Source organism: Symphalangus syndactylus, chromosome 4, assembly GCF_028878055.3.
Source record: "Symphalangus syndactylus isolate Jambi chromosome 4, NHGRI_mSymSyn1-v2.1_pri, whole genome shotgun sequence".
In the NCBI taxonomy this organism is placed as follows: Eukaryota; Metazoa; Chordata; class Mammalia; order Primates; family Hylobatidae; genus Symphalangus; species Symphalangus syndactylus.
This window is the reverse complement of record NC_072426.2, coordinates 49,824,071-49,834,654: the sequence shown is the minus strand read 5'-3', so window position 1 is coordinate 49,834,654 and position 10,584 is coordinate 49,824,071.

Here is a 10,584-nt window from a genome sequence, read left to right as displayed (position 1 = left end):
TTCACTTTTTTTTTTCATTTTTTAAAACCCTATAACTGGTTAATTTCAAATAAATTGTCTTCAAATTTGCTGACTCTTTTTTCTGCATAACTGAGTCTGCAGTTCTCTATTGTACTTTTCAGTTTTGTCATCATATGTCTCAGCTCCAAGATTTGTGGAGTTTTTTAAATGAGTTCTATTTTTTTATTCAACTTCTCCTTTGTTCATGTATTGTTTTCCTGATTTCTTTTAGTTGCCTATCTGTGTTCTTTTGCATTTCACTGAACTTTTTTTCAGAATTATTATTTTGGAATTTTTTTTTTTTTTATCAGGCATTCATAGAGATACATTTCTTTATGGTCAGTTACTGATCTCCTTGGGTAGTGTCATAATCTCCTTGTTATTCATTTTTTGGGAAGCTTTGAGTTGGTGTCTGTGTATTTGAAAAGGCAAACAACTGCCCCTAGAACCAAGCATGCTGATCTTTGTCACTCAGGAGATCCTGAAATGGCCCTAAAGACTGATTTCACAGATAAAGACTTTCTCCCCTTCAGTCTCCATACTGATGAAATAGCCTTCAGGATCACAGTCAAGTGTGATTGGAGGTCAGTCATGTGGCTGCTTTTGGGTTCACAGTGGAGTCTGCTATTTTGGGGGCTTTTACTAGATGTGTAGATAAGAGTGTCTCCCTCCAGGTCCCTGGGAGGACAGCTGTTCTGCCACTAGGTGGGTCCCTGGTCAAGCAAGACTGGTGCTGGACTGAGACTCAGAGGGGCTGCAGCTGAAGTACAGGGCTCCTTCAGGATCTACGGCCAAGATAAAAATCTTTAGGCTTGCATCTGGGGCTACAGATGAGCATCATCCCCTGCCTGATTCCAGAGTGGGGAAGACTGCCTATGGACTGCATCTGGGAGAGAATGGAGTTGGGTTGCAGGGCTACTTCAAGATCAACACTGGGTTTGAAGTCAGTGAATTTGCCTTTGGGGGCATGTCTCCTTCTTGGTCCCTGGGCAGGCAAGACTTCTCTCAGAATGCAGCTGAAAATGGCTAGAACTAAGTTACAAGGCCATTTCAGAATCTCCTGTCTGACAAAGATCAGCATGCGTGGTTCTACGGGCACAAGCAAGTGTTTCTCCTGGCAGGACTCATAAACAGCACTGCTCTTAGCCTAGAGCTTACACGGGCTGCTTCAGCATTCATAGCCAGTGAAGTTTGTGGTCCTGTTACCAAAGGCATGTGATTCTTTTTAAGTCCGTTGGCAGATACTTCTAATAGCAGGACCAAGGCCTAATGGGGCTGTAGCTGAGTTTACAGAGGTACAGAGCTGTTTTCAGATTTGGAACCAGAACCACAGTTGCTGAGTGTGCCACCTGGGTGCAGGCCTTCCCTCTCAAAATGGCCTTCCTCTGTCTTGGGCTCTTGGGCTTCACCAGTGTTTTTCAACCATCTAAGTGGTCCCAAAGCTCCCACAAAGGCAATTTTGTCTCTGAATTTTTGTCAAATCTTGTTGCTCTTGGGTGATGTAAGCAGGGGATCTCCTATTCCACCACCTTGCTAAAGTCACTCCCATTAAGTAATTTTATATAAACTTTTTGTTCCTTATATTTATGACACTTGGGTATTCTTCTCTCCTTGCTTATCTTTTTCTCTCTTTCTGGTTTAATAACCATAAGAATTGCTAGTCTCAGGAGCCATTGTATACTATTTTCACTCTCACCATAGTTTTCTCCTGAGTCTTTAAATCTACTGATCTGCCAGTTTCTTTCTCTTTTCCCTCAATTTTTTTTTCCATATGATTTATATGGCTTAATTTCCTCAAGTTTATGCTCTTATTTTATTATATGGACAAAGCTATAGAAATTTTATGAAAAATTTTATAAAGAAAAATCTTGAGTCATTAGGTAATTTCTTTTTATTTGCCTGCTACCTGACAGCATTAATAGCTTCAACACATGGTGAATGCATGTTTTTTTTCCCAAAACTGTTGTGGAAAAAAAAATGAATGGCATCAGGAAATGACTGAAATTCATAGTAAGAGTTTTTAATGCATTTTCTAAGAATTTGAACCTCAGTTCTGCATTCTTTATGTATTTCTTTGAAAGATATCAACTTATTTTTTATGTAAAAATTTGGAATGAAATGTTATTTAAGTGAAAATTTCCAAGCTCAGTCAGTATATGCAGGGTATACATATGCAATATATACCCATTATAGGTTATATTAATGTAACTTACCCATTTCTCACTAATATGCCATTACTTTTTTGTATTATGCCAGTATTTTACTTTCTCTGATTCTTAGAACCTGCCATGGTCTTTTCCCCTTTATCACATGGTAGCATAACTGAAAGTAAATATTTTTCCCTGCCAATCACAGACACATAAACTCCATGAATATTGAATTCATTTTGTCCACTCTCCTAAATAAGGTAAAAGGAAAAAAAAAAGAGATTTCAGGTATCTCTGGTGAAAATAATAAAGGTATTTACTTTGCATTTATTATATGTATCTATTCATTGAGAAGTTGAAGATGTTCAGAAAATCTGCTGACTCTGCTAGTGATCACAATGAAAAAGTGTATCAGTAACTATTCTCCTTATAGTTTAGCATATGGCATTTCTTCACGAACATGGCAGGTACATTATTAATGTATATTCTGCAGTTATTGATTGCAGTCTTCTGCAAGTTTTTCTTCATGTCTTTTAAGCTCTGCACATGAGATTACGTGCAGAGGATACATGGAAAATACATGGAGGATTTTCTTTCTTTTCTTTTTCTTTCCTTCTTTCTCTTTCTTTCTTTCTTTTTTTGAGACAGGGTCTCACTATAGCTCACTGCAGCCTCAACATCCTGGGCTTCAGTGATCCTCCGACATTAGCATTCTGAGTAGCTGAGACTACAGGCTTGAGCCACTGTGCCTGGCCCAAGGATTTTTACACATACTTGATAAGTGGACACCTTTTTTTTTTTTTTTGAGACGGAGTCTGACTTTGTTGCCAGGCTGGAGTGCAGTGGTGCCATCTTGGCTCACTGCAACCTCTGCATCCTGGGTTCAAGTGATTCTCCTGCCTTAGCCTCCTGAGTAGCTGGGACTACAGGTGCGTGCCACCACGCCCAGCTAATTTTTTTATTTTTAGTAGAGATGGGGTTTCACCATGTTGGCCAGGATGGTCTCCATCTCTTGACCTCATGATCTGCCTGCCTCGACCTCCCAAAGTGCTGGGATTACAGGCGTGAACCACTGTGCCTGGCCAAGTTGACCCTTTTAATATTATAGCATATTCCTCTTTGTCTCTGGTTATACTCATTGTCCTGAAGTTTGCTTGGATAATATAATGGTAATACCAATGTTTTTATGTTTAGTGTTGTTGGCATTTCTTTTTCCTTCTTTTATTTTAATAGGTCTATATCTTTATATTTGTTTCATCTCTTGGGTATAGCATATAGTTAGTTTTTCTCTAGGGATTGTAATAACCATCCTTAATTCGTCACAAGCTACCTTTAATTAATGTAGCACATGTATAATGTAAGACATTTACAACATCCTTTATGCTATTTTTATGATACATTTTATTTCTGCAAATGCTGTTGTGTCCGGAATTAGTGGGTTCTTGGTCTCACTGACTTCAAGAATGAAGCCGCGTACCCTCGCGGTGAGTGTTACAGCTCTTAAGGTGGCGCGTCTGGAGTTTGTTCCTTCTGATGTTCGGATGTGTTCGGAGTTTCTTCCTTCTGGTAGGTTCGTGGTCTCGCTGGCTCAGGAGTGAAGCTACAGACCTTGGCGGTGAGTATTACAGCTCATAATAGCAGTGTGGACCCAAAGAGTGAGCAGTAGCAAGATTTATTGCAAAGAGCAAAAGAACAAAGCTTCCACAGTGTGGAAGGGGACCCGAGAGGGTTGCCACTGCTGGCTCCGGCAGCCTGCTTTTATTCTCTTATTTGGCCCCACCCACGTCCTGCTGATTGGTAGAGCCCAGTGGTCTGTTTTGACCGGGCGCTGATTGGTGCGTTTACAATCCCTCAGCTAGACATAAAGGTTCTCCACGTCCCCATCAGATCAGTTAGACACAAAGGTTCTCCAAGGCCTCACCAGAGCAGCTAGATACAGAGTGTCAATTGATGCACTCACAAACCTCGAGCTAGACACAGGGTGCTGATTGGTGTGTTTACAATCCCTGAGCTAGACATAAAGGTTCTCCAAGGCCCCACCAGACTCAGGAGCCCAACTGGCTTCACCCAGGATCCCGCACCAGGGCTGCAGGTGGAGTTGCCCGCCAGTCCCGTGCCATGGGCTCTCACTCCTCAGCCCTTGGGTGGTCAATGGGACTGGGCACTGTGGAGCAGGGGTTGGCGCTCCTAGGGGAGGCTCGGCCGCCCATGGAGGGGGTGGGAGGCTCAGGCATGGCGGGTTGCAGGTCCTGAGCCCTGCCACGCGGGAAGGCAGCTAAGGCCTGGTGAGAAATCGAGTGCAGCGCCGGTGGGCTGGCACTGCTGGGGGAGCCAGTACACCCTCCGCAGCCGCTGGCCCGGGTGCTAAGCCCCTCATTGCCTGGGGCCGGCAGGGCCGGCCTGCTCCGAGGGTGGGGCCCACCAAGCCCACGCCCTCCCGGAACTCCAGCTGGCCCGCAAGTGCGCACACAGCCCGGGTTCCCGCTTGCGCCTCTCCTTCCACACCTCCCCACAAGCTGAGGAAGCCGGCTCCGGCTTTGGCCAGCCCAGAAAGGGGCTCCCACAGTGCAGCGGTGGGCTGAAGGGCTCCTCAAGTGCCGCCAAAGTGGGAGCCCAGGCAGAGGAGGTGCCAAGAGCGAGTGAGGGCTGTGAGGACTGCCAGCACGCTGTCACCTCTCACTATGAGCCCTATGATATATTGTTATTTTTGCTTAAGCAATCAACTGACCTTTTTGTTTTCTATTTTAAAACTTGATTGTAGGTAACTCAATAAAGGAAATAAAATAATGTTTCTTATTTCCCCACATATTTACCATTTTCAGTGCTCTTCATTTTTTTATATACATCTGAATTCCCACCTGCTACGTTTACCTTCTTCTTGAAGAAACTCCTTCAGAATTTTTTTGTAGAGTGGGTATGGCTGCTAGCAACGAATTGTTGGCTTTTGTTTATCTAAAGAGTCTCAATTTTATCTTTAATTTTAAGTGATATTTTTGGTAAATATAGAATTATATGTTGACAGGTTTTTTTCAGCACTTTATTTCGTTTTATTCTGCCCTCATTGCTCTTAATGAGACAACAGCCATCATCACGCTTATTATTGTCCTCTTGAATGCAGTATATCTTTCTCTCTGGATGTTTTTAAGATTTTCTCTTTACCTTTGGTTTTCTACAGTTTGACTATGATATATTTAAATGTAGTTTCGAAAAAATATTCATCCTGCTTGGGTATTACTTTGCTTCCTGAATATGCATTTGTTTTTTTTTTTAACATTAAACATTTTAGCTAATATTTCTACACATATTTTCTGCCCTATTAACTCTCTTCTCTCTTAGGAACTTCAGTTACATTTATATTAGACCATTTGGTATTTTTAAATTTTTTCCTGTGCTTCAATTTGGATAATTTCTACTGACCTGTTTTCAGATTCATTGGTGCTTTCTTCTAATTTCTCCATTCATAATTATGGCATTGAGAGAATTTTTAATATAGATATTACATAGGTGTTTTATATGATTAAAAAAATTGCACACCTCAAGTCCATTCCTGTTAATTCCAAAATATGGGATATCTGAGAGTCTCTTTCCTTTGATTATATTTTCTTTTGAGTCATATTTTCTCACTACTTCTCATGTATATTTACTTTTATCCAATCTTGGACATTGGAGAGATACATCCTAGTGAGCTGGGATTCTGTTATCCTCTTCTAAAGAATGTTTGGTCTGGTTTTGGTAGGGAGTTAAATTTATATTGATTACTATGGACTTGTGGAGGTTTGAGTTTAGGCTTTTTACTATTTTACTGTTTCCCTTACTAAGATGTGATCCTTATTTCCAAAGCTTGGTCTTTCTCAGGTTTTAATGGAAAATCCTGAATTGTTTACTACTTTCTAACTTGGCAGAGTTGAGCTTTCAAGCCTATTTCCCCTAAAATGGGAAACTTTCAGAATCTCTCTTCATTCCTTTCAAACTTCTTCATGATTCACGTGGGCCAATTAGGTTCTTGTCATATACATGCAAAGTTAAGTGTCAACCAGTGATAGGAGGGGAATTTTATGCAAATTTGGGGCTCCTGAACTTCTTCACTCAATTTCTCAGACACACAGTCTCTAATTCTGACCTCTGAATCATCATCCCAGGGAGACTTTTGTTTTTAGCTTGAGTTCTATTCCTTGTGAAACGTTGGACAGTGGCGTGCCCTCAAAAGAAAACCTATAAAAACATGAATTTTACCAATGTGCTTCCTGTTTCAAAACATGGATTTTCTCCAATTTCTATCTGTTTTGTTTGCTTTTCTGGGCCTGAAAATACATGTTTTTAAAAATACTTTATTCAGAGGTTATTATGTTATAATAATAAGCTACTTTGCCATAATGAGGAACATGATTCTGTATCTTCCTTATGGAAAGTCATTTTATTTACTATCCATTTTTATAAGCTGTCTAAAATCAAATTATTAAAAAGGCAAATCATTTTGTATACTAATATCGATTTTTGTATGATAGACTCCTTTTATATGGACCAGAATATGAAATATTTTACTAACACACTATAGCCTTGATGATTTAAGGAATTATGAAAAATAACCAATTTGGCTGCATTTATGACAAAAAGTATTATTTTCTATGTCTATTTTATATTATGTCCTTGTGTTCAGAGTGAGCCCTTAAAAGGTATACCTGGTTTGTAAAAAATATTTTAAAAGTGACTTTTATGTCATTAGTCACCACATACCTGACACTTACTGTTAGACACTAAGGCAAATTCAATTAGGATGGTAAATTTTTCAGTAGTGGCAAACGCTTGGCTCAGTCGGCTATATTTCAAATCAGAATCTGTGTCATCATTAGGATATAGATCAAGTAAATGAGGAGTAATAAGGAAGCTAAACTCATTAAAAACTTGGCCAGAACTTGGCCTTACTAATGATAACCATATGCAAGAGCACACAATATGCTGGTTTCTTTGCCAAGAATTAGTATCTCTAAAGTGAAACTCCTTTAAATTCCTCTAAACATGATCAAATGTAGCTGTCATCCATTTTCCTTGCTCTGTTTGACACACAGCACTAGATGAAGCAACTCTTTTGCTTCAAGAAGAGATGTCTCCAAACCCATGTCAGTCTTCTCCTTTGTTGAGCATTATTTTCAGCAGAATTGATATGTCCCAGTGTATAAAGGAGAATATATCACTACAGGTATTCTTTACAAAATGTATGGACATTGGGGTTAAAATATACATCTGGCTCATCTGAGATGTGTGGCACTGTGAAAGTCACATATCCTCTGATTCTGAGTCTTATGTTTAAAATGGAGAAATATAAGATATAGTCAAGGAAATTTTCTGAGAATTAAATGAAATTATGTAAAGAAATAATTTTGTTATTAAATGTTAACTATTTGTTACATTACTTTTTTTTATTTAATAAGATTTTACTTTACTTGGCTTAAAATACCAAAGTTACATATAAGAAGTTTCATCTGACGTTAAGCTTTTGATGATAAACGACCAAAGATTTAGCATATAAAGTAGGCAGCTTTGCCACACAATGAATTGATGTTAAATGGGGCACAGATAATAAAGAAGAAAAACTTAAGTAATCAATGAATTATTAGCACCCTAAGGCTGAGTATCTAGTGGTGAAGGGCTCATTTAGGTTTTGGCAACAGAGAGAACTGGATCCACGTACGACTCTGCCATTGTACCCTTGGCCAAAATACTTAATCTCTAAACTTCAGTTTTCTTATTTTTACATGGGTTTGGTATTAAATATCTATCTTAGAAATGATTAGTGAGGCATAATGAAAAATGTACATGTTAATCACTGAGCCATAGGCCCAGCATAGAGTGACACTCATAGGATATTGTTGTGTGTTGTTATTAACTCAGTAATCAAGGTGTGTCAAATATTTTCCCAAGTAAAATAAAATGACCTGAATAAGGGCCAGACATGGGGGCTCACATCTGTAATCCCAGCACTTTGATAGGCCAAAGCGGGAGGATCACTTGAGCCCAGGAGTTTGAGACCAGCCTGGGCAACATGGCAAAACCCCTTCTCTACAAAAAAATACAAAAATCAGCCTGGTGTGGTGGTGTGTGGCTGTGGTCCCAGCTACTCAGGAGGCTGAGGTGGGAGTGTCACCAGAGCCTGGGAGGTTAAGGTGAATGTAGTGAGCTGCAATCTTACCACTACATTCACACCTGGGTGACAGAGTGAGCCCTTGTCTCAAAATAAAATAAAATAAAATAAAATTTAATTTGGAATATTATACTGATTTTATTGTCACTACATTAATTGCTTTATGCATAGTACTCATTTGAATTTACCAAGATCCTGTAAAAAATTTTTAACCATGCTTTACCAGAATAAAACTGAAGTTTGGATGGGTTAAAAACCATGGAATGAATAAGGTAGGAGGTTGGGATATGAACTAAAGCATATCTGACTCTACATTCCATACTCTTAACAATTCGATTATTTTAAAATTCCTATAATGTCATAAATCATATAACAAAATTATTTTCAGGCCTCAAATTCTGGCTCAGAAATTACAGTCACTCTAAGCTTTTCTATTATGTTGGTGAGAGATACACAGAAGTCAGAGACCCCATTTTTGGGAATTAATTGGTAGTTTAATAAGAAACCTAAATATTTTTAGAAATAAAATTAAATAATGCTGTAAGCAGCTGATCCAGAAATGATTTAAATATGCATATTAATCACACACAAATAAATGCATGAGTGCTAAGAGTTTGCTGGAAAGCTAGAAGTGTCTAAACTCAAATGATTGATAGGTAAATCAACAACAATAAAACAAAACAAAGAAAAAAGGCAGCAGTATTTTTAAAACAGATATGATACAGAGGTGGCAAGAAATAAGCTTTCAAAGTGAGAGATGTAGTATGCAAAGAAATTCCCTTTAGTCAACTTGATTTTTAGCCATATTTCAAGCCTATTTAGAAAACTGAAATTGAATAAGGTAGTGTGGATTATCTTATCTTAAAACACAACCCTTTGGGTATATACTTCAACAAAACTTTCCTTTTAATCAATTCTATTTATTTTCATGTTCATTTTCTTTCCCTTTCTACATTCCAAGGGATATATTTCTTTTAATACTTTTTATATAATCTACAAATCAAGGATGGTCTTATCTAACAGTCTCTAGAGTGACATACCTCTTATTCTTTAAGGATTTAATCACATTTTGACACACTTTTAATAGGAAAATCTGGTTTACTTTTACAGACTGAGAGATCCCAGTGGTTCATGAGTTTTGTGGGTTTTTTTTTTTTTCTGGTGGTGGTTGTTGTTGTTGAATTTGAAAAGAGGAAAATAGAGGGGCAAAAGTAAGTGAATATGTCCAAAGCCTCTGAACAATAAAAATGCATTGGGGTAATTGTAAAAAGAAGAAATTTTGGAGGGATGATTGGTTTTTTACTAAAATGGTAAAGTATACATCTTTATACAATCAGCAATATACAGGCATCATAATATAAAAATACATTTGTCATGTAATTCCTATCAAGAGAACCTGGGTAGGACCTAGACTATGTTGTTGTAATATCTTTGGAAATTGCATGTGGATGAGAATTACCGTTATTCAGGCTTTTGTCAGATTATTAAAGATAAGTGATGATGAGGGTCACTAAAATGAATATTCTTATCAAAAAAGAAAAATTACATTGGCTATTAAATGTGTTAAGAACAGGCTTCCATAGAACACTATGGAAGATAGTCACTATGAAAGAATTTATTATGGGTTTGATGATAAAGCTAGGCTGATATAAGAACAATTTCCATATTTGAGGAAGAAACAAAAGATTTTTATAAAATATCACTTTGTTTAATTAAAAAGATAAATTATGGTTATAGGATATGCTAATTTTTATTTTTATTAAGTTTAGTCACTTAAAAACAATTTATCGACTTTTGATAAATTGTTTCTCTGTTATCTGTGTTTGTAATTATTGTCGAGTGATGAAATTGATAAGCTTTAATTTTTTATACTGTTTTTGTTTAATATGAAATATAAATATTTTGTAAGCATGTTTTATTTACATTATTGAAAACATGAAGCAATTTTTAGAGAGATGCATATATACAAATAGGTGATAATATTTTAAAACCTGCCTGACATTTATTTTTATTCACTAGATTCTTATGTTATTAATTGGGGGATCTCTTTATACCTTAAGTAAGACTAATTACTTAAGGCATATGCATTTAAAGTAATTAAATGCATCAGAAACATTATTTTTCTCTACTTAACAATATGGGAGTATTTAGATTTCCACTGAATAAAAAAATTTCTTGGGTGATATAGCCATATATTTTTATCCCTATGTCTGTGCACTTAAATGTGTGGCAAAATAACAGTGTTAGTATAATAAGTAGATATTTAGATGTTTTTAGTTTTTCTTTACTTCTTTGTAT